The sequence below is a fragment of the Gopherus flavomarginatus genome, chromosome 3, assembly GCF_025201925.1.
Source record: "Gopherus flavomarginatus isolate rGopFla2 chromosome 3, rGopFla2.mat.asm, whole genome shotgun sequence".
NCBI lineage: Eukaryota > Metazoa > Chordata > Testudines > Testudinidae > Gopherus > Gopherus flavomarginatus.
In genome coordinates, this window is record NC_066619.1 from 137,297,696 (window position 1) to 137,321,589 (window position 23,894).

General features: G+C 49.4%; 1 non-coding gene across 1 annotated transcript; it reads left to right on the forward strand.

Annotated features, from left to right (window-relative positions):
- Positions 1-22,789: 22,789 nt before the first annotated feature.
- TRNAF-GAA (transfer RNA phenylalanine (anticodon GAA)) lies at positions 22,790-22,862 on the forward strand. Its single transcript has one exon. It is a non-coding gene; the product is annotated as a tRNA-Phe (tRNA).
- The last annotated feature ends 1,032 nt before the right edge of the window (positions 22,863-23,894 follow it).

The window sequence follows — 23,894 nt, forward strand, 5'->3', positions numbered from 1 at the left end:
ATCCTTGATGATTCATGGAATAACAACAGTAATATGAAGAAAGAGGAGAGTGAATATCTCACTGCCAGGGAAAAGTGGCCATGTCCCCTCTGTCTGACCATTGCCATTGCAGGAGAGAAGGTTTCAGTGGGATTGAATGCCCTGGCTCAGACAAGCGACACAGGGAGGTTTTGCTGTTCATGGATCTGTGCAAAGGAAATTGTGTCTCTGTGTGAAAATGGGGAGGGAAATGAAATACCCACATGGTGGTGCCTAAGGCAGAAGGGACCCCTTTAGGATTAGAATAGGATAAGTTCTATTCAAGCAGCATGCTTCTATCTTTGCTCATCTGTCAAATTTGATTATTATCTATGGAAATATTTTGCCATTGGGCTGTGTGTTTACACTGGAATTGATAACTACCAACAAGCAGGTAATTCCTCCAAGCCTGCCTAGTCTGCCAGTGGTGAGTTTAGAAGAACAGAGTCGCTCTCCTCAGTCCCCACGCCAGGCCTGGGCTCTTCATGCTGCTCACTTCCCACACTGCTGAGATCCTTCCCTGACCTCCCCTCAGAGCTCTGCCCCCCGCTCCCGCTTCTGGGATCCCCTCCCAACACTGTCCAAATGCCCTGCTTCCAGGATCCCTCCCCATTCCCTTCCTCCTCTGTGAGCAAAAGCTCTGCATTATTCCCATACTGGGAATTGAACCGGGGTCAAAACCCGGAATCCTGACCATTAGACCATATAGGATTGGCATGTTTGTCTACTAAAACAACCCCTAAGGAGAGCAGCAGTGCCACCCAGTGGGGGTTGCACATAGGGCTGCATTAACCCTTCAGGTGCTGAGGTTTCCCTCTCTCCATTCCCAGTGTCTGTGATCAGGAAACAGACATCAGGGCTCGCAGGTGCTGCACAGACCATGACTGAAGCTCCCAGGTGCTGCACAGACCATGACTGAGATCGGGGCCCCATATTGTGCAAGGTGCTGTACAAACCCTGGCCAACACTGGGACACCCAGGGGATTCCCCTCAATTTCTCTGAGCCTCTGCTGCCCAACTTCTTCTGACTCCATCTGGATCACACTCCCCCCTCGCAAAAACCCACCTTTCCAAATAGTTCTTCTTTCCCAGCCCCCTAATTCTGCTTTCACATACTGGGACCATCTCCTCTCTTCCCCAGGTGAAGCAGAGATGGAGGCAATTTCAGCCACTGGAGACAGCCCCAGCTAGCACTGCAGCCCGCCCAGGGCTGGTATTTGCAGATGCACGAAGGGAGCAGCTGGGAGCGGTGGGTGCTGGGAAGAAGGAGGCAGGAGGCAGGAGAAGACAACTCAGCTGCTTGGGGCAGGGCAGCTCCTGGGACGGGGCTCTGGCACACATAGGGTGTGGGGCAGCTCCTGGGGTGGGGCTCTGGCACAGACAGGGGGTGGGGCAGCTCCTGGGGGAGGGGCTCTGGCACAGACGGGGTGGGGCAGCTCCTGGGGGAGGGCTTCTGGCACAGACGGGGTGGGGAAGCTCCTGGGGGAGGGGCTCTGGCACAGCCTGGGGTCGAGGCAGCTCCTGGGGTGGGGCTCTGGCACAGACAGGGGGTGGGGCAGCTCTTGAGGGAGGGGTTCTGGCACAGACGGGGTGGGGCAGCTCCTGGGGGAGGGCTTATGGCACAGACAGGGGGTGGGGAAGCTCCTGGGGGAGGGGCTCTGGCACAGCCTGGGGTCGAGGCAGCTCCTGGGGCGGGGCTCTGGCACAGACAGGGGGCGGGACAGCTCCTGGGGTGGGGCTCTGGCACAGACAGGGGGTGGGGCAGCTCTTGAGGGAGGGGTTCTGGCACAGACGGGGTGGGGCAGCTCCTGGGGGAGGGCTTCTGGCACAGACAGGGGGTGGGGCAGCTCCTGGGGGAGGGGCTGTGGCACAGCCTGGGGTCGAGGCAGATCCTGGGGTCGGGGCTCTGGCACAGCCCAGGGACGGGGCAGTTTCTGAGGGCGGGGCTCTGGTACAGACAGGGGTGGGGCAGTTCCTGGGGGCGGGGCTCTGGCACAGACCGGATGCTGCTGCTGCCTCCATGTGACCCGGGAGCCCAGGCTGAGCAGCTGCTGCTCCCCAGGGTCTGTGCGGGGAGATCCCGGCATTAAAGCTCCTTCCACGCCAGGCCGGGTGGGCTGGGCCGTTCTCCAGGGGAACCAGCCTCCGAGAGCCCCGGACTCTGTCACCACCAGCTCCAGGGCCAGAGCCTCCAGGTGAGTGAAGCCGCCGGGGGGGAGTGCGAGGGAGGGGCAGGAAAGTGACTCTCTGTCTCCAGATCCGCAGCTGTTGCAGCCCCCGGGAACCTGCTTCCTGGTTGTCCATGTGCTGCCAGCAGCGCTGGAGCCGCCAGAGCCAGAGCGGAGCCGCTGTTCTCAGCTGCAGCCAGGATCTGCTCCCAGCTCCGCTGAGATCAAAGTGGGGACAGAGACTGGGGCCCGGGGGTTCCCCTTGGTGTGGCTGGTGGGGGTGGGAGGGGAGGGGAGAAGCCGGAGCTGCAGGCAGGGGAAGGGCAGTGGGACAAGTGGGGGGTTAAATGGTCTCTGTGCAGCCAGGAAAGTCCAGGGGGAGAGTGTGTGTGAATCAGGGGGTGAGATACCTGCGTCCTTTTCCTGTTTGTGCCAATTCCCTCCCAAGTACTGGTAACAAGTCTCTCTAATTCTCCCCCTTTTCTCTCCCCTCACCACACAGGACTATCAAACTCAAGGAGATGCCCTCATTTTTCCTAAAATTATTGACTCTCTACTCTCTTATTTTTCCCGATTTTCTCCATAATTCTCAAATGTCAGTTTAAATTCTCCTCATATTTGGCAGGGGGCTTCCCACTACCCCCAATTTCACCTGCAGCAATTCTTCCTTGTTGGGGTGGGAAATTGTTGTCCTGAGTCATTCCCCAAAAGGGACTGGGGTTACTGGGTGCTGTTTGGGGGAGCCCTGAGACACAGCTCCCTCTGGGGCAGAAATGGAGTGGCTGTTTTCTGCCAGCTACAGGGCATGGCTGGGACACTGGGGGGGAAGGATGAACCAGTGTCCCCTATGGACCCTACCCAGCCCCTTTGGTTCTTCTCCTTTCTAGCATTTTGTTCAGAGACTTTATTACTGCAGAGGCTGAAAAATGTCTGTGGATTTAGCCCTGGCAGGAGGGGTCATGTCTACACTGTAATAAAGAGATCAAGCATTTTCCCAGCAAGGTAGACTCTTGGATGTCTGTCTGCAGGGAAAGGGCCTGGAGGAATTGTGATGTGAGATGAACTAAAGCCAGTTCTGAAATCTCCACAACTGCCCTTCTCATCCTGCCAGGTTGCAGAATGACGCCCACATCTCGCGCCAGTTCATCCCATCCTTCCATGGGACAGAGAAGGGAAATGGCTGCTGTGGAACCAGCTCAGGTAGGAGTTATTAAGGGGCTGCTGGTGGGTTCCTACTGGAGGGAGAGGGGCTGTAAATACTGAAGAGGTGGCAACTTCTGGAGACTTAGGTTTGGAGGGGGCAGAGAATGCCGTGGGTGAAGAAAGGGAGGGAGACAGAGTGTGACAAACCTGCTGGGACTTGTTTAACTTAGGCCTAGATCCTCAGAACAAATGTGTGCATGTTGGGGGAGAAAATTCCCTAATTTTGAAACAGGAAATAGAGAAACCAACCTCCTGGGCAGGACGGGGAAAACTGACCAGACTTCCGGTGCTGAACCCTCAGCCTGCTAGCCAGAGGCTAGTGTGACATGGAAAGATGTAGGAAGGTGAAGGGAAGATGTCCCAGCCCCTCACATCCAGATGCTGGCAGTGGAGAGGGTGTTGGGTTCCCTACATGGGGTTGTATCAGCCTCTGGCTAGTAGGTGTGTGATGGATCTGCTGGCAGAGACAAGGGGCTCTCTCTTTGTTCTCTCATCATGATGCCGCCTGATGCTCTCAGCAGTGTGGGGATAGGACTCTGCTGACTGTTTCTCTCTCAGAGCTTCCATTTGATTGGTTCCTCTTCCCCATGAATAGTGGGGCTGTGAGTAGGGAAGCAGGTACTGAGTGTTGGACTCTTGTTCTTTCAGAGGCCAGTGACCTTCGAGGAGGTGGCTGTATATTTCACCAGGGAAGAGGGAGCTCTGCTGGACCCCACTCAGAGAGCCCTCTACATGGATGTCATGCAGGAGAACTATGAGATGGTGATCTTTCTGGATAAGAAGTCCTGTCCCCTCGGTTATTAGAAGCTGTAGGGTTTCTGAAGAACCTGAGCAGTAATAACTTTATTTGTCACACAAGTGTTGACAAGTTTCTTGCCCTCTTTTTTTGCCTTATCTCCCACCCACTAGAATAATTTTCGGACATGTGCCTTTTTGGTGCTGTCAGTCATTTTAAAATTGCATTTAATGTATCCTTATAGGATACATTCATAACTACATTAATAACTTCAGCTTTCATGCCTTGTTCTCATTTTAAGAGGAAAATATGCCCCCTGTAGAATTCTAAATTGAGTTAATAGGTGTATGACTCACACCTGGCTTGTGTGACAGTCAGATGAGCTCCTCTTTTAATAGGAGAGTGTATAATGTTGTCAGTCAGGTGCCCACGGGTGAAGGGAGAACAGAGCCATGTGAGAGGAGGAAAAGGGGGGGTAGATAATTCTGGGGTGCCAGGACATGGGGAGGATGTGTGCAGGATTAGCGCTAAGAAACAGCAATAAGGAAACAGATCAACAGGGCCAGACGTGTACCCAGGAGCCTCCTGCTGCAAGAGAAGCCTAAGAAAGAAACCAGCAGGACTCCACTGGCCATCACATACAGTCCCCAGCTAAAACCCCTCCAACGCATCATCAAGGATCTACAACCCATCCTGGACAATGATCCCTCGCTTTCACAGACCTTGGGTGGCAGGCTAGTCCTCGCTCACAGACAACACACCAACCTTAAGCATATTGTCAACACCAACCACACACCACACCATAGTAACTCTAACTCAGGAACCAATCCAGGCAACAAACCTCAATGCCAACACTGCCCACATATCTACACCAGCGACACCAGCACAGGACCTAACCAGATCAGCCACACCATCACCGGTTCATTCACCTGCACGTCCACCAATGTAATATACGCCATCATATGCCAGCAATGCCCCTCTGCTATGTACATCGGCCAAACAGGACAGTGCCTACGGAAAAGGATAAATGGACACAAATCAGATATTAGGAATGGCAATATACAAAAACCTGTAGAAGAACACTTCAATCTCCCTGGACGCACAGTAGCAGACTTAAAAGTAACCATCCTGCAGCAAAAAAAACTTCAGGACCAGACTTCAAAGAGAAACTGCTGAGCTTCAGTTCATCTGCAAATTTGACACCATCAGGTCAGGATTAAACAAAGACTGTGAATGGCTAGCCAACTACAAAACCAGTTTCTCCTCCCTTGCTGTTCATATCTCAACTGCTAGAAGAGGGCCCCATCCTCCCTGATTAAACTAACCTCGTTATCTCTAGCCTGACTCACTCGTGCTTGCATATTTATACCTGCCTCTGGAAATTTCCACTACATGCTTCTGATGAAGAGAGTATTCACTCATGAAAGCTCATGTTCCAATACGTTTGTTAGTCTATAAGAGGCCACAGGACTCTTGGCTGATTTTACAAATCCTGACTAACACGGCTACCCCTCTGATATGTTCTAACTGTGGGTTCTATCCCTTCCCCCATTCTGTGTCTGTCTTGTCTATTTAGATTGTAAATTCTTCAGGGCATGGGACATCTACTGTTCTCATTTGTACTTTGCTTAGCACAATGGGGACCCACTGTCAGTCCTTAGGCACTAAGGTAATGAATGTGATTTATATTAATAATAACTGTCCTGCTACTTTAAGCCAAGGAAGCTGATCTTGGGATGTTACTGCTTAAAAATGAGCTGGGGTTAAAATCATGGAATATTTTTTGTGACAAGTATCCCACAAATTCCAGTGACTTCCCTTGTTTTCTTCGCCTGGAGTAAGGTTTCCAGTTTCCAAACCTGATGTGATCTTCCAGCTGTGTAGATAAATCTCTGCATTAAGCATCTTTGCATAACTTTCATATGACTTTGTATTATGCCTCTTCATATAACCTTGTATTGGGTCTATCCATGTGTGACCTTTGTTTCCATGCAAGTTTGTGTCAAGTCCTTTGATATGGGAACTTTGTATCAAATCCTTGTATAGCAAGTTTGTATTGAGCCTTGGTATAATCTTATAGCTCCTAAGGATAGTTACGGTAGAAGAAAAATATCTTTTTGCTAAGAGTAGAATAAGATCTCCCCCTCCCTTTTAATCAAGTGCCCTATTGAATGAATGAGGTGTGAATGAGCAAACCGTGGAAGGCAGCACCTCCAGACAGCTGCAACAGTCAGAGAGGGAATGGGAACCAGACTCTAGAGCAATAAAACTTGTCAAGTGGGCAAATTAAAGAACATCAGACATATTGATGGCCTTGGGAGATAGAAGCGAGCACCTTCTTTTGAAAACACCCTCTTTGAAAATAAATGTGGCAGCATTAAGATAACACCCAGAAGGATGTGCCACAGATGACCAGGTGACACAGGCTTTAAATCTGATATCGATTTGCACAAGAGGGAAGCTGCTATAAATGTGAAATGTCCTGTAGAGGACCCCAGGTCTCGTCTTGTCAACATGGGAGCATCGATCTGGATCAACAGAAGCCCAACTCCACCCCTCCTCCATCTAACTCACCTGGCCAGTGAAGATAAGGGGAGCAACTAGTTGTTAACAACAACAAGATGGATTGTGCTTGGGGGTGTGTGTGAGCACATGAGTGTAATATATATCACATGCATATGATACAGTGTTGATTGATTGATACATGTATTACCAAGAAATGTGGCACTTTTCCTTATCCCCTCTGAAAAGATCCTGTGCAATACTTTAAGTACAACAGTTGGAATGAGGGGAAGAGCCGTGCGTCCCAGACCTCCAGGGCTCTGAGAAATAAGTGCTCCTAAGAGCTGCTTGCACAAGTAGGGAATTGGTTAAACCAACTCAAAAACTGTCTGTGAATATAGGAAACATTTGTGATGCCCTACGAAGACCCTGTGAGCTCTCCAAGTTCAGGATTGTTCCCTGCAGGTGTGGAATCATTATGGCAGATGTCATTCCTGCTTCCCTCCTATTCTGACTGACAAATGGCAGCAGGTTTCTCCCCGATCTCACTTTCCCCTGAGTGTTTTCATGAGATGCAGACCAAAACTGATCCTTTCCTCTGTCCTCTGTGGAAAGGTTTGGGGAAAATCAGTTCCTCATTGGTTTGATGTCTCCTGCATGTATTTTGGTTAGTTCATCTCTTTTTTGATTCCTGTCTCTCTGAGATTTCTCTCTGGCACAGAGAATGACCTATGTCTGGATTCTCTCTATCTCCCATCAGGTGTTCGGATGGTGAGTGAGAATAAGGAGGAGAAACCCCAGCAGGAAGATGCTGAGCAAGTAGAACCACATGGAATGTTATCAGGAAGATCCAAAGGGAATGTTTCCAGGAGTTGTGCACTCCCAGAAAAAGCAAAGCCTGTGAGACTCAGCAAAGGCCAGAGGAAAACTTGAGGAGCCACTTAGACCTTATTACAAGTGAGAGAATCAACTAGGAAGAGACAAGCTACATATGCCATGAGTGTGGGAAAAGCTCAATGGGAGCTCAAACCTATTCACACATCAAATAATCCACAGAGGAGAGAAACCGAACACATGCTCTGACTGCGGGAAAAGTTTCAATCAGAACTATACCCTTATCAGACATTGGAGAACCCACACTGGAGAGAAACCCTACACATGCTCTGAATGTGGGAAAAGCTTCAATCAGAGCTCAGACCTTATCAGACATCGCGGAATCCACACAGGTGAGAAACCTTATGGATGCTCTGAGTGTGGGAAATGCTTCATTCATACTTCAGCCCTCATCTCATATCAGAAAATCCACACAGGAGAGAGACCTTACACATGCTCTGAGTGTGGGAACAGTTTCTATCAGAACTCTGACTTGATCAAACATCGTAGAATCCACATAGGAAAGAAACCATACGCATGCTCAGAGTGTGGGAAAAGTTTCAATGAGAGCTCAATCCTTACTAGACATCAGAAAATCCACACAAGAGAGAACTGTAATAAATGCCTTGACTAGGGCTGGCCAAAGATTTTTCTTTAAAAAAATCACATTTGCTAATTCCTACAGAGTGATCTTTGTACCATCTTCACCGTGGTCTCTCAGCTTCCCCAGATGAGTTACCTGCTTCTGCCTTTTGCAGCTCACCCTTCTTTGGGGTCCATCCTGTGATCTTTTCTATCAACTCCTTTCCTTTTGAGTCAAAGGAGCGTGTGTCCCTCTACCCAGAAATGTTCACCAGCTGCAGGTGGGAGAGAGAGGTTTGATCCCAACAACCTACACTAAGGCAAAAACTACTTGTGTCTTCCATCCACTAGGGCTGCACATGTCTTTGGCTGCTCAAGTTAGAGATCTTGGAGTAAGAAGACAGTTATAGCTGTACAGCAGATGCAGCCCATGTGCAGTGGTTGGCATTAGCTTTCCCCTTGACCTGACCTAAACTCCATCACTTTTCCTAGTCTAAACAAACCCTGAGCATCATGGTTATACGGTTCCCCCATTTCAAAGCAATTGTTAGTCATCAGCAACAATTAAATTAAACATGAAGTTAATTAGTGTATCATAAGAGGCAGATTCTGTGATAACTTTCAGTGTTACAATATGATTCAGGTTTTCTTCTAGTTCTCTCCCTGCCCCCTCCTACTCTATTGGAAATGGTGACAACTCCTGAAATTAAAACCTCACTGCAAAGGAATTAGAGTGAGGGAATATGTGAGAGAAATAGCATGCACGAGAATAGAGACCCAGTGCGGCCTGTAATTATTTCAATTTAAAATGGAATTTATTTTGATAAATTTTAAAATAAATCTTCTGTTAAGAGAAAAATTTCTTGAGACAAGATGCACAACCTTTTACCCATCCTGTACAGTGCTGATGTGTTTTTGTTTGTTGGTTTGTCTGTCTCTTCTCCGGTGGTTGCTTTTTAATAAGAAATCATTTTGGTTTGAAAGCAATCTTTATTCCATTACCTGAAAGCAAACAGAGCCCTTCAAAGCAGCAGGCAATTTTCTTAAGACTTCATAGTACTTTGTCTGGACCAATAACAATCACCTCCTAGCCTTACAAGCACTGCACTCCCGTGCATAGCAACAACTATTAGTGGCTTTCAGCTTCAAATTGCTGCCTCAAGGTATCCCTGATCCTTATGGCCCTGCACTCCACCCCTCTAATAGTCCTGGTCTCTGTCTGTTCAAATTCAGCCTCCAGGTGCTGAGCCTCAATGGTCCAGCCCTGAGTGAAGCTTTTACTCTTCCCTTCACAAATAAATGACCAAAAGCACACTCAAGAGTCATTCTTCACTTGCTCGGCCTGTTGTTGAACTGCTCCTTGCTGCTGTCAAGGTGCCCCATGAATGGCTTCATAAGCCACGGCACTTATGGGTAGGCAGGGTCTCAGGATCACAATGGGCATTTTGACTTCCCCTACAGTTATCTTCTGGTCTGGAAAGAAAGTCTCTGCTTTCAGTTTCCTGAACAGGCCAGTGTTCCGAAAGATGCGTGTGTCTTACCAGGCCAGCCTGCATTAATGTCTGTGAAATGCCCACGGTGATCCACAAGTGCCTGGAGAACCATAGAGAAGTACCTCTTCTGATTAATGTACGCCGTGACTAGGTGGTCTGGTGCCAGAATTGTAATATGTGTGCGATCTATCGCCCCTCCGCAGTTAGGGAATCTCATTTGTGCAAAGCCATCCACAATGTCACACACACTGCCCAGAGTCACAGTCTTTTGGAGCAGGATGCAATTAATGGCTCTGGACACTTTTGTCAACACATGTCCAATGGTCGACTTTCCCAACTCAAACTGGTTAGCGACCAATTGGTAACAATAATTGGTATCTGGAGTAGGCAGCTTCCACTGTGCAATTGTCACGCACTTCTCCAATAACAGGACAATTCTCATTCTCGTGTCCTTGCATTGCAGGGTTCGGGTGAGCTCATCACAGAGTCCCATGAATGTGTCTTTCCTCATCCAGAAGTTCTGCAGCCACTGCTTGTCATCCCAGACGTGCATGATGATGTGATTCCACCACTCAGTGCTTGTTTCCCGAACCCAAAAGCAATATTCCACTGTGGTCAGAACCTCCATGAATACCATAAGCAATCTCCTGTCATAGCTACTATGTGTGGCGAGATCAATGTTGAACTCCTCTTGCCTTTGTAGTTTAAGGAATAACGCCACTGCCATTTGTGATGTATTAGTAAGAGCGGGCAGCATATTGATCAATAATGCAGGATACATTCCTGCAGCCCAAAGAGGCAGAATGTACAGTACACCAACCATTGAAAGATAGCACCAAATGCGGACGGAAGCACAGGGATTTCTGGAATGCAAAGCAATGCATCACACTGAATTGGGACAGGATCCAGGATGTCCCACGACCCCCTCTGCCTTCCCACAACTCTTAGGAGCAGAAGAGGAAGAGATGCTCAGTGGGATAGCTTCCCAGAGCGCACCGCTCTGAATGTTACTACAAGTGCCGCAATGTGAACACGCTATTGTGCGGGCAGCTGACAGTGTGAAAACACAATAGCGGTTTCCCTTCAGCACTCTCTGAGCAGCACTGTAACTCCTGGCACTGTAACTCTGCCAGTGTAGACATAGCTCAGAGAGACTGCCAGGATCCCTGGCCTGATCCCCTCTGGGGAATGAAGCACAACGGCGACAGGCTGTGCAGCCTTCACTTGTTTCCTGTACCTGAAAAGCCTGCTAGCCCAACGTGCTGGAGCATCTATGCCATTACCTGGTTCCTAAACTGCAGCTACAGTTCCTACCCCACATGAAACCAAAGACAGATAGGTGCAGAGATCCAACCCCTTATAATCTTAGAAACATTTTATTCCTTTTTCTAATTTTTGTCTGTTTCTTTTTATGAACTTGGAGACCTCCCAGACTTTGTATTAGATTGCGGTGTAACTGTGCGGCTCAATGAGGGTGTGAGTGAACACCTCTGAAATCTACAAAGGGAAGATGTTAGGAAGAATAGTTCCCCAAATCTTAATAGTCTTAAAACTCTGCCCCATGAAATGACGGAATGCAGGATCCTCACCTGTGCAAGCATTGCAAGGAATTGAGCTGTCAGATATATATTGTTCAGTGAGAGCTGTTTGAACTTCTTTTGCTAATGTCTCTATAAGGTCTGTACGTGTTTTGAGGTGAGAAGAAATATGAGCTACACAAGAGTGAAATCTAAGGAGAAATTGTAATTGGCTTTGAGGTTGTGGGCTAAATGTAAGCAATAATTTGGTTTCGGTATTGAAATATTCAGCTGGCTAAATCTGGGTTGCACTGCCTGGGTAAAAATCTCTGACTGGGGTTTCACCTGTTTTCTTGGGTTGCTCTTTTAGGATTTATAGGATTTATAGGGGTTGATTTTCAGCTGTATTAATCTGATGGTTGGACTAAATTGACGACTTGATTCCAATGCAATATTCTTGTTAACTCATTGATTTCCTGATTTGGCCTGAACTTTATCACGGTATTATTTAATCCTTAGCTGAGTGGTGTCTATAGTCATTTAGCCTTAGTGATGTGTGCTCTTGGATTTATTTGTTCGTGTTAATATAACGTAACTGGGATATTAAGTCATTTCTTTCAATAAGCAACAGCGGCTGGAACTTTTATTTGTATATTTAATTCGATCTTCATTTTCTTCATTTCATAACTGTTCTAAGTTAAGGAATGTACAGCAACAAAAACTGACAGAAGCCTTTTGCTGCCCCATTCTGTGCTCATCCAGCAGGAGTAGAGAACAAATCCCTCCTGGAGCAGGGACTGTCACACTGGACTGTAAATACAAATGAATGTTCCCAAGGTTTGCTGTCTTTCTCAAATCATGGCATAAGGCTGACTCCTACAGGCAGCTCCTTGTAATCACGCCTGGCAGGAAGGAGATGCCTACGTGCATTCCGTAGGGAGGCAGGGGGATCTGGGAAACCTGGACACTGGGGGCTATTTACCCAGAGCTCATGAGGAATTTACTCAGGGGTGATGCAGTAGAAAAGAGCTGGGTGCTGCTTTCCCCACTTATTTCTCTTTATCCTCTTTCAGTCTCACCTGTTTCCCTTTCTTCCCCTTCCCCCCATCCTCCTGGCAGGGAGACTTGGTCACTTCCCTTCTTCCAGGGGTGCTCACTCTCCTGTAGCTGGATTGGCCCCTGCGAGCACTAATAGGATAGAGAGCCTCGGTGTGGGACAGTCCCTGCAGCTGCCCTGTTATTGGAGAAGTGTGTGGCAATTGCACGGTTGAAGCTGCCTACTCCAGACTGCTACCAGCTGGTCGCTGTCGTGGAAAGGACCACCAACGAGTTGAGTTGATTAGACAGCCTGAGGCTCCTTTATTGATTAATCAGAGAATACAAGCATATATGCAGGGAGAGACGACAAAGTCCCCTAGCAAGGGGAAGTCGCTCTACCTTACAGCAGAGATACCTGTGTTTATAAAGCCTAAAACCGCAAATTATCACATGAGCTTGTACATCTATTATTACCTTATTTGGGTGATACATGACATGTTCTCAAAACAATTATTGCAAAAAGAGCTAAAAATGGCCAAGCTGTTCCTTTGTACTTCCTTTTAGGAAGCTCCTTCTATCGCCAAGACCTTGGCACCCCGGTTATCCTTCTCTTGCGGTTTGAGCAGCTGTTTTTTCAAGCAAATTTTGAGGAACTTGGATCCAAAAATACATGTTTGTTCTTTTGGCCAAGTTATTAGGGGTTAACTTTTATGCTTGCATGAGCTACTTGATAAACTATAATGACCTGACAGCTGTTAATCTTTTGGCAGTGATGGATGGGTTATTTCAGGGACTTTTATGTCAGTATGACCCCATATAGCAGCATTTACTTATTTAGCAGCATTTGGTGGTGATTGTAGTGTTAGCAGCATTTAATAACATTATAGCGTTATGATAATAGTGTGTAGTAAAATCAGAGAGTGAGCCTCAGGAGGGTTAGTGGAAAATCAACTTTTCTGACTTTGCTACGTGTTAGTATAATTGAGGCCTAAGGCCTTGATATAATTATTAGCTTGATTAAGACCTGGCTTTTGGGCCTGGGGTCAGCTTTCTTTATCAGTCGCTAATCAGTTTGAGTTGGGAAAGTTGATCGTTGGACATGTGAACTGAGCATACTCAGTAAATCTGCTGAAGCCACTTCCCTTCACTCCTCCCTTACTCAGAATCAGATTCTGCAGATTGCTATTTATGGGGTGTCATAAACATATAGCTACACGTAGCATAAAATACCCTGTAAAGGGTTAAAAAGCTCAGATAACCTGGTTGGCACATGACCAAAAGGACTAATAAGGAAAGAAAATACTTTCAAATCTGTCAGGGAAGGTTTTTGTTCTCGTGTTCCTTTGTTGTCTCTGGGTCAGCGAGGAACCAGAGCATGGAAAATACATCTTCCTAAGCACATGGCATAGAAAAACCTTCGAGTTCTGTCCATAGGCAGGTCCTTGCATACCTTGCTGAGTCACAAGGTGTATCTGCCTTTTCTCAATGGGTCGATTGTATAGCTGATGGTCCTTAATGGACCATCAAGCAGGCTAGGCAAAACTGACACCAACTTGTCTGGATGGGGTGTTCCCCAGAAGCATAGCACAAGTTTGAAATACGAACAGCATAGAGTCAATATGCATAACGTCAACTACAAAAATGTTACACATTAAGAGATAGTATCATTATAATCAGCCAGTCAGAACCTCTCCATACATCCCTTACATGACAACCTTTCTACAATATTAGATGCAAATATAGAACAGTGGTCACAATGGTGATCTATACAGTTACATATTATGTCACTAATGTCACAGGAGGTGACACAGTATCAGTGAGACTGATATTGGAATACTGCCTCCAATTTTGGTGTCCTCATTTGAAAAAGATGTTGTGAAATTGGAGGTGGGGCAGCAAAGAGCCACCAAATGTTCTGAGGGCTGGAGAAAAATGCCTGCTAGTGAGCTACTGAAAGAGCTCAACCTGTCTAGCTTATCAAAAGAAGATTGAAAGGTGACTTCATTGAAGTGTTGAAGGGCCTTAATGGAAAGAAAATATTGGGTATTAAAGGGCTCTTTAATCAAGCAAAGAAAGGCATAACAAAACCCAATGGCTGGAAGGTGAAAAGAGACAAATTCATATTACAACTAAGACACAAATATTCAACAGCGAGGATGATTCACCGCAAGAACAAGCTACCAAGGAAAGCGGTGGATTCTCCATCTCCTGATGTCATTTAATGAAGACTAGATGCCTTTCTGGAATGTGTTTGCCCCAAAAGTAGCTTATTGTGTCCTACAGGAGGCCTGTGATATGCAGGGGGTCAGATTAGATGCTCTAATGATCTATTCTGGCCATAAAGTCGACTAATTTCTGAAAAACTGAGTGTAGCATTGGCAGCAGCATCTGATGTTTTCCTGTCTAGCCGGCTTGCTGCCTAGAAAGAATCCTCCTTGAATGGGGTGATCCACAGGGAGTAGCTCAAACCTCCAAAGTGCCTGGCCAGGGGCAGGACATTAGCACAGCAAGGGAGGGGTGTGGAAGTGACATCACAAAGACCTTTTGCAGGACCTCAGACTATTGGTCAAAGGTGGTGGGGAGGTGGTGACCTCACAGAGAGATGCTGACATCAGCCAGGCACGACAGGGGCGAGGAGCCAGGGAAACCTCAGAGACCCCTGTGCCTTTGCTTCAGCAAGTCTCCTTCTCGAGGTCTCTCTCTGAGGACTGAGAGAGTATTTGGGTTCACTTACGTGAGCGCCAGGAGGAACCTCTTTCTAGTTTTCTCCTTCTCTTTTCCTGATTTTACTAGAAAACAACTGTCCCTGTTTAGAAGCTAAGAGTCTCCTTGAGGTTTGAAACCTGTTCAGTCTGATCCATCTGGTGACAGTTGAATTCTAGGCATGGAAAACACGAGCTTCAGGAGGCAGAATTTTATTCTGCACCTGGGATTTTGTCCCTTAGAATCACTGGAGCATTAGGCTTTGTCCTTTTTGTTTCATCTTTTCCTCCATCCATCCCTTCCTCCTTTCTCTTTGTCTCTTGCTTCTTTTGTCCTTTCATCTGTTCCCCTCCCAACACCAGGAGCGAGGTGTGTGTGTGTGTGTTGCAGGGGAGTGCTCGGCAGCTCCCACTGTGGGAGGTCCACTTAAAAATATGGGGCAGAAATAGTGCTCAGGCCGTGATCCCCACCGGTGACCTGGGCCATCCTTTGGGCTCTCTGGTGAGAACCCTCAGCCTCCCATCCTCAGTCTCTACCCTGATTGGCTGAGCAGGGGGTTATTGACAGGGAGGAGACTCAAGTCCTTGCTGTTCTCTTTTAAGACCAAGTAAATAAGTCATAGCCAGTCATATGTTTGATGAATTTTGTTGCTTCGCTGCATTAATGGTCTCTGAACAGTTCATGATTCTCTCTAACGTTGCAGTTCTCCTCAAATCTTGCTGAATAATTACTGTGCACTGTTGTTGGTCTGCAGCTCATTTGAGAACACTTTACTCAAGTTATTCAGTGTTTGAAATTCAAGGTCTGATGGTTAGTTTCAAAATCAGGACTCTTGGGTCCTATTCCCAACTCTGCCAGTGACTGGCTGTGTGAACTAAGACAAGTCAATACTCCTTTCTCAGGCTTAGCTTCTCCGTCTGTCAAGTAGGGATAATAATGATTTGCACCTACCTACCTCACGGGTGGGTGGAGGATGGGGATCCACTGGAGAGTGTCACTAGGAGTAGTGCATAACATGAGGTGTCCTATCACGTTTACTCTGATCAGATTATGACATAATAGAATAGCTGAAATAGTCTATTTTATTTGTATTTTTTTATTTTGAAATTGTTAAGAGCAGCAACGACTTAGTTCAGACTGAAGCATCTTATCTAATGTTTGTGATCTAAGTGTTTCCTCTTTGTGTGTAATGAGACAATTTAACACTGTGACAAACAGGAGATGCTTTTGTTTTGCAACAAAATCTTTTTGCAAAGAACTTTCATCCCACTTGTTTTGATTTTGAGAAACAAACTGGTTTAGTCTGAATGGGATTTTCTGACAGAAATGGTTTCAATTAAATTTCCCCTCCATCTCAGTTCCTGGGCTCTATCCCTGCCTCTGGGGGCGGGGGGGGGGGGAGGGTTGCTGTTTGTTAGAACAGGAGTCAGGACAGGTGGCTTCTCTTTCTGGCTCTGCCACCACCTTGCTGTGTAGGCCCTTGGATAGGTCACTTCCCTTCTCTGGACCTCAGGCTCCTCCCTGCTGTCCAATGGGAACAGGAATAATTCTCAAACTCTGGGCAGTCATGAGGCTGAATGTGAAAAGGAGCATTAAAACCCTGTGTGTAGGAGAAAGGGGAGTTTCACGGTGTTTAGCACCAAGGAATTCTAAAGTTTGCTAAAATGTCTAGTCTGCGGAAACAAGAAATGGTCGGGGACATACTTTTTAACCACTGCCTTTTTTAAAGCCCATTCAGGGATGTGAGTCCCTGTCTCTTAGGTACCTGGGGTTCTTTGCCAGCAGGAGAGAAGAGGTTCCTACCTCTATTTTTGAGCCCTTAACAAACCAGGTGTTGTGCCCCAGTTCTCGTCTGAGATCCCTGAAAAAGAACATCTCCCCATCCATGAACAAGACAGGACCTATCTTTAAAAGGGGAACAAAGAGATCCCTGGGACTTGCAGACTAGCTAGCCTCACTTCCACAGCTGGAGAGATACTGGAATACATTCTTAAACAATCAGTGTGTCAGCAGCACCTACAAGATACTTTGGTTCTTAGGACTAGTGAGCATGGATTTGTCAAGAACAAATCATTCCAAACCAATCCTCTTTCCTTCTTCAGCAGGGTTCCGGGCCTACTGGAGGTGGGTAAACAGTAGATGGGATCTATCTCGGTGTTACTAAGGCTTTTGACACAGTCCCGTAGGACAGTCTCACAAGTAAATGAGGGAAATGCTGTCTAGACAGAATCAGTGTGATGTGGGTGCAGAGCTGGTTGAAAGCCCAGACTCCAAGAGCCCTTCTCCATGTCTGGCTGTCCAACGGAGAGGGTGCACCTAGTGGGTCCTGCAGCGATCAGTCCAGGTTGGATACTATTCAATAGTTTCATTACTGATTTGGAAAATGGACCGGAGAGCATGCCTCTAAAATTTGCAAATGACACCAAGCACTTTGGAGCACAGGATTGGAATTAAAAACACCCTTAACAAATTGGAGAATTGGTCTTCTTGAGCCAAACTCCATGGCTGGGCCCCTCTCTCTAGACTGGGCTGAAATGAAACCCCAGAGCCAAACACTCCTCCTCCTGGGCAGTGCGCTCCAACCTTGAATGGTCAGATGCTGCTTAGCACTGTCAGAGCAGCTTCGGCTGGAGGATTCTCCCAGCACTTTCCAGTAGCGGGAAAATATGAAATCCCCAGCAATGGAACTCAGGAGTCCTGACTCCCAGTCCTCCGGTCCAGTGACTCCAGCGGAGCACACTCCCTCTCAAAGGCAGGGAGAGCGGCCATGAGGGCCTGCTTGTAATTGCCGGCTGTGGGAGGAAGTGTGCAGCAGTGGTTAGCAAAGGGTCCTGGAAAGAAGGACTGCTGGGTCCCATCCATCCTTCTGACACTTGGTGTGACCCTGAGCCAGTAGCTTCCACTCCCCAGGCCTGTTTCTCATCAGTAGGGTTGGGGTCGCAGTTCTGACAGCCCAGAGGGGTTGGGAGGCTCCAGGAAGGTGTATAAAAGTCCTGGGATTTCAGGATCCCGGAGGCGCTGTCACCCCCGCACTAGGGTGATGTTCTGCACCCCCTGCTGCTGGCCAAGTTTCTCCTTTCCCTGGCAATAAGACAGACTCTTGTTTTCACAGCCAGCCGATCGCCCAGTGTCATCACCCTGCCTGCTGGCTGGGCAGAGTAACTCCTCAGGTCACCACCTCCCTCTCCAGCCTCCCTGGGCTTGGAGAGTGAGGAGAGGGGCAAGGGATGACACTGAACATCCTCCATCCATCGCTCCGTCACGAGAGCAAGTGAGTGGCATTAGGGTTCCTCGGTGGCATTCCCTTGGTGGCAGAAAGAGGGGGAGAGACTCTCTCCCAAAGGAGATTGGATTTGCAAATAGCCCCCAGGAGCCCCTCACTCTCAGACTAGAGAGGGGCTTCTCCAGAGCAGTCTCCAGTGTGTTTGGCAAGGTCCCAGCAATGGGGCTCCCAGCCCTTCCCTTGTGGGAGACTGTTCCCCAGGCTGAGAGTCTCTGAGCTGGGCCAGACTCGGTGAGCTGCTGAGCATGGAAATCAGTGGGAAATGAGGGGCCCTGGCCTTGCTATGCCTAAGGACTTTGAAGTGGGGAATGGTTTCCCAGGAGAAGTCTGGACTCCTGGGTTCTGTTCCTTCTCTAGCCTGGGTGGGGCTTGTGGGGGGAGGTGTGAGTGTGTCCTGGGCTGACAGGAGGGAGCTGCTTGTCCAAAGTGACTGATGGTTTTTGTGACTGGCCCCAGTGCTTGAAAAGGATGAGACTCCCCGGTTCTTGCAGCCCCAGGGATGAGGAGGGGGAACGTTGAGGGGCAGCAGATCATGCAATGAACTCCTGCCAGTGTGTGTAGCCTGCACTCCCTGCACCCCTGTGCGGGGGAGGAGGAGCTGCTCTGGCTGGAGCAGGGATGGGGAGGGACCAAACAGGCTGGTTAGTGAGAGGCTGCCTTGACCCCAGACTCATGCCTGCTCCCCGCTCGGTTCCAGGATGGCCAGGCTCCTGAGCATGTTCAGGAAGAAGGCTCTGCAGGTGGCCCCAGAGCCTGAGGGAAGCAGCTGCCATCTTCCCCAGGAGCGGAGCAGCCCCTCCATCCCCACTGGTGGGGAAGGAGCCCCCGGCCAGGCCAGGAGGTGGAAGTGCCCAGCCTTCTGAAAGAGGAAACCTGCTCCCAGCGCAGGCACCAAGGTGGGAGAGGCACCGGCCAGGCCAAAATGGAGCTGGGCCAGGATGCAGCTGGGCAGGCAGGACCCAGCCCAGGAGCAGAGCTGGGCAGGGTGGCTCCAGGGCTTGTTGTGTGGGCAGCAGTGGCCCCAGAAGCCAAGCCCCGATTTCCAGCAGGAGGCATCACCCTGCCCGGTCTGTGGGGACCTTCAAGCTTTCCCAGGATAGAAGGTGGAAGATCCCTCTCTCAGCCCCGACAGCTCAGCCCGCTCCCCATGGGACAGCAGCAGTGGCTGGGAGTCGGACAGCAGCGTGGCTGACGGATGCTTCTGCTTTGTTCCAGGTGAGGAGCCAGGCTGGGCTCAGGGAGGGGTGAGGAGGGGGCTATGAACACCCCAGGCCCAGGCCCTCGAGCAGTGCTATGGGGGCGGGTCCCCAGCTCAGGCATCTGGCCTGAGCCACTGAACCCCACTGACACTAGATGCTGCCACTTTAATCCTTGGTGCTCCATTGGGTGGGGGGTGAGAGGCACCTCCCAGGGAGTCCAGGACAGTGGGGGGGTCTCTTTGCTATGGACTCCTGAAGGAGTTGGGGGCTTATGACACTGAGGCTACTTGGAATCAAATACATTTGAGATACAAGTACATAGCCCATATTCATAACTTCAAATACAAAAACGGTACACACATACAGCCAGTATAATTATAACCAGCAAATCATAACCTTGTCATAGACACCTCACATGCCAACCTTTGCACAATATTTGCTGCAAATATATAACAGTGGTGGCAACAATGATCTCTATGGTCCCAGTTCATATTAATAACATCACAGAAGGCTATGGAGAAGTGGGAAGGAGGCATCTTCCAGCTGGCGTGTCTCGTCCGTTTCTCCCTTGCCGCTTGGGTTGAGGTGGGAAGGGAGCAAAACGTGCCCGGCTGAAGGTTTTGTGCTCAGCCTTGAAGATTAAGCCCGAACCCCCGGCATGGCTGGGTCGGGCTTGTCCTGGGCTCTGTGGGGGGAGGGCTCAGCTGGGAGAAGGGGTAGATGAGGGGATTTTGTCTTTGATAGATAAGGGCTTTGTCAGCGAGAAGCTATAGGTCACATGCTGGGGGTGACAGTGGGCTCTGAGCTGGGGTAGCAGCAGCAGGGGAGCAACATGTGTGTGAGGGTGGGGTAGGGGGGTTCACTTGGTAAAAATGAATCTGCCAAGCCGCTCCCTCTGCTGGAGCAAAAGCCTCTCATTTATCTCCTCAACTCCCCTCCATGAAAATCTCCACCCCTTCCCCGGCGCTGAGAGACCCCTTCACTCCCATGGAGTTTTGTAATTGTTCTAAGGCCACGTCCAGACTACCCGCCGTATCGGCGGGTTAAAATCGATTGCTCGGGGATCGATATATCGCGTCTAATCTAGATGCGATATATCGATCCCCGAGTGCGCTTATATCGATTTCGGAACTCCATCAACCCCAACGGAGTTCCGGAATCGACACAGAGAGCCGCGAACATTGATCCCGCACGGTGTGGACGGGTGAGTAATCCGATCTTAGATATTCGACTTCAGCTACGTTATTCACGTAGCTGAAGTTGCGTATCTAAGATCGATTCCCCCCCCCCCAGTGTGGACCAGCCCTGAGTCTTCCTTGGCCTTCTCCAAATAGTTTTGCCATAAAAATGATCAAGGACATTTCAAATGAGAAAAACAAACCAAACCAGAGAAACCCCCACCATGCAGTTTGGGTCTGAATTTTTCTACTGAAATTTGGAGACAATAAAACTCATCCCTTTGATGGCCAGAAACCAAAGCTAGACCTCCCCTGCTGTAGTGTGACTTGTGCTACCAAACCACCAATGCGCTGACTCCTCTTGTGAGACACTTCTCTGCACAATACTGCTGCTAATCCAGTTACTCACTCCAGGAAACATTTTCCTTAGCCTGGTTCCATGTGTCACTGGTTTGTATTGCAAAGACCAGTCCCTGGCCCCTTGGTCCGGACATCCCCATTCACATCAAGCTTCAAGTTGAGAATCATTTTCTATTCCCGCTCTGTGGGAGGGAAGACTTTTAAACATGCTCTCTGTGCGACTGCACATGGCTAAGCAAAGAGAACAAACCCAAATCCCCCCTGTGCTTTGGGAGTCAGGTTAGCAGTGGGAATTCTGTGGTTCAGATGACTTCACGCCTGGACATTGTCATTCTTTACCAGTTTCTCTGGCATTGGGGCAGTTCTCTGCTCCCAGCTGTGATGGCCGAGTAGTTAAGGCGTTGGAGTTGAAATCCACGAGGGTTTCCCCTGCGCAGATTCAAATCCTGCTCACAGCGAGGCCTGTGTTTTAGCCAGTCTCTCACTCGGGCAATACCTCTCTACAACCCCCTGAGACACTCTCAATTCTCTCCCCACCCCAAGTAAATCCTGTTCTGCTCCTTTCATAGAGATCCCTGGGACACCACCTCACACTGTGTCCCTGAGGTGTCAGGCAAACTGTCAGCACCTGTAGCCTCTGCCACTCCCCTGGTGCCCCATAGATCAGCCATAGCCCTGGTTCTGCTCCTCTCTCTAGAGTGCGAAAGGAGCCAAGTCAGCGACTCCATGGGAGCTATGGGGCTGCAGAACCAACAGAGAAAAAATAGGTGCTCAGCACCCACTAGCAGCCAGCTCCCCCCACCACTACAGGCCTTGCTGACAAGCTCCTCCTCTTCCCCTTCAGCACCTCCCACTTGCCAGTGATCAGCTGTTCAGTGGGGTGCAGGAGGTGCTGGGGTGGGGAGGGGGAGGAGCAGGGACAGGACGGTTTGGGGGCTTGGGGGAAGGGGTGGCGTGGGGGCAAGGCCTTGGGAGGAAAGGAGGGATTTGTCCCAGACCCCGCATCCCTCTAGGGCTGGCCCTGAAGGGAAGCACTGACTATCACAGTGACAATAAAACTGATCAGCATTGCTGGGGAGGCAGAGGGAGATCCGCACTCATCAGGTCTTTTCTCTCCCACAAGGTGAGCCAGACACTGCTCTCTCCTGGCTCTCACTCTAGCAGCTGGATGCCAAGGAGCCATTTCCCCACAGGAAGTGTATTTAGTGCCCCTGTGGTGCTGCGGGGGCTGGCGATGCTGCTGCCTGTGGGGCTGGCAGGGGGGCTGATGTCTGCACAGAATCTCAGCTGCCAGGCCGGAGGGGGCACTTGGGACCTTACCAGACTGGCTCAGTGAAGACGGGGAGTTGACAGAGCACTACAGATGCTTTCCAGAGGACGGAGCAGCATCCGCCCATGCAGCCAGGCAATGAGCATTTCCCACAGCCTGGAGCCGAGCGGGAGGTGGCAGCTGCTATTTCAGCTCCTCAGGGACAGGCCCTGTCAGCCAACAGACACTTCTTACTCGCCACAGCTAAGGGCGTCGGGTTCCTCCGGTGGGGGTGTGGAGCAGCCGTTCATTTTCCTGTTCACACTCCTCTGCCGTGTGAAAATCGGGGAGGGGAGGCAGAAGCCCCACTTCCCTCCCAAAATGACACCCAATGGGGGAAGCCAGGACAACAGGGTGGGGTGGCAAGTGGTGGCCAGACTCTTACTGCCAGGGTCTAGTCTAGCTCAGGGTCCAGCTCAACTTCCTCCCATCGCCACTGGCCCCCAGTCCCTTTCCACCACCAGGTCAACCTGGGCACTAGGGCAGGAACAGGGTGAGGAAGCAAGTCAAGCCGAACAAGGCAGGCAAAAGCGAGTCTTGTCTTCATGGGCCACTCACAATGGCGTCCTTTTTGTGTGCAACTGCTGAAAAAGCATCCTGGACAGAGAAGCAATAGGTCATACAGCTGCCAAAGTAGCTGAGTTGGGAAAGCATTAGACTGAAGATCTAAAGGTCCCTGATGCAATCCCAGGCTTTGGCAGGTTCTTTCATCCTCTTTGTGCAGGGGCAGCTTGTTCTCTGGCAGCACAGTGGTACCTACACCCAAGGTGAGCAGGGCTGGCCTGGGGTAAAGCAATTTTTGGGGCCCCTTCCATTAAAAAAAAGTTGCAATACTGTATTCTCTAGGGGGCCCCTGCGGGGCCTGGGACAAATTGCTCCACTTGCCTCCCCTCTGGGTGGCACTGAAGGTGAGTCTCTCATCTTGGGCTCTGCAGTTGGAAAACATAGAATGGGCTTCTGCCCCTAGTTGACCCACCTGACCTTTAACGATGAGAGCTGTCTTTCCCAATATGGTAGGAAGAAAGTGAGGCAGGGCAGCCCTCAGGAATGGTGCCAGAGGGCTGCTGGGCAGTGACAGGCAGGGATTGGGGATGAAAACTCCTCTGTGCAGCTGAGCAAGGGCAGTAGCAGGGAAGGGGCATCTGTGAAAATGGCTGTGTGGAAGGTGGAAGGGATTTGGGGGCCCAGGAGGAGGTGCTTGAGGTTCAGTACCTTGAAGCAGCTGGACTTGGACATGGTGGGTGTTCAGGAAATGCACATTAACAACTCTAGGGTAGCTCAATAGGCAGAGGGTGATTGGAGTCAGGGCTCCTGGCCAGGGAAGAATGATGGGGCTGGAGTCTTGTTTTTCACATTCACGGTGCGAGTACAGAAGGTGTTGGAGCTCCGACCAGGGAGGGCATTACTGGTAGACTTTGTGCTCTGTGGCACTGGTTACTGCTATATTAGTGTGTATGGTCCCCAGTTAAGGCATGAGAGGGAAGATCAAAGGCTCCCTTCCTCTGGACTGCATGATGTTTGTTGTTTGGGGAGATTTTAATTGTGTCAGCCGGCCTGAGGACTGCTGGTCCCGTTTTCCCTTAGAGGAGCTCACTCCAGCCACAGAGGGGGTTCACCTTTCTGCAGGGACAGACCAGGAGTCGCATTGACCGGATTTATGCTTAGCTTTTCTGTCTTTAGCATGTTCTTCTCAGATTCTTTCTTCACCTGATTTGTTACACTTTGACACTTA